Source organism: Fukomys damarensis, unplaced genomic scaffold (assembly GCF_012274545.1).
Source record: "Fukomys damarensis isolate Sample0158 unplaced genomic scaffold, DMR_v1.0_HiC HiC_scaffold_3, whole genome shotgun sequence".
Taxonomy (NCBI): Eukaryota; Metazoa; Chordata; class Mammalia; order Rodentia; family Bathyergidae; genus Fukomys; species Fukomys damarensis.
In genome coordinates, this window is record NW_022900915.1 from 22261932 (window position 1) to 22262868 (window position 937).

At 31.8% G+C, this 937-nt stretch overlaps 1 protein-coding gene across 2 annotated transcripts in view; it reads right to left on the reverse strand.

The window, feature by feature from the left end:
- Positions 1-937, reverse strand: part of Fer (FER tyrosine kinase) — a 360047-nt gene that overhangs the window by 202665 nt on the left and 156445 nt on the right. The window lies entirely within an intron of this gene.

Here is a 937-nt window from a genome sequence, read left to right on the forward strand (position 1 = left end):
AAAAAAAGAAAAATGAATGGAGAAATATTAACAAAGAGTGAACCAATTTCATAACCCTAAAAGATAACACAAGAAGGTCAATTCCCTAGCTATAGAATTAAAATGTTGAGCAACTGCTTTTCTGTCAAAATCTTCTGTGAGAGCACTATCAATACTCAGCCCACGAGTGAGGACTTCCATACAAATATGGACACACATCTCTAGCGTCGCACAGGAAAACAATTTTAAAATTTCCAATTAGCTGAATTTAGGTTACACACCAGCATTTTAAAAACTAATATTTCAAATTAAAAGCTATTTCTGGATCTATAAAAATTAAACCAATAAATATTACTTATCAAGTTTTATGACTGTCTTATTTCTACAGTGTTCTTCATATTCTGCAGATCTCAAAGGAAAAAACCCTGCTGACCTGAACCCAATTACTCAAACAGTGAAACTCTCAGATGCTAAAGCAGCTCCACTGTTGCTCTTTAGTTAGGCCCCACTGGTCTTGTCTTAAAAATAAAAACTTCTCTCATGCCCATACCTTACCCCATAAATCAAACACATGAAAATAATGTATTCTGTGATAGATTTCAGAAGTAAAAACAACTCAAACAATCCCTCATCCAGCTACCTAGCTCCACATAGAAGTTATGATTTACTCCATTTGAGATAAATAAGACAATTTATTTTTTGGAAGACTATTCAATAATACACTTTTTAAAAGTTGCAGTATCTTGTTATGATCAGAAATTGGACATTCAAAAATTAAAATTATTTTATTCCTAATTGCTGGACATCCTTTACTTCTACATTTTGTAGTCTTTAATATTGAGAATCTTTCCAAGTAGTAACATTGTAAAGTCAATAAAGGCTTCAGTTCTTTCAAGAAAAACTGGGAAACCAAGAAAAAATTCAGATTGTTCATATCCTACTAAACACTGAATAAGAA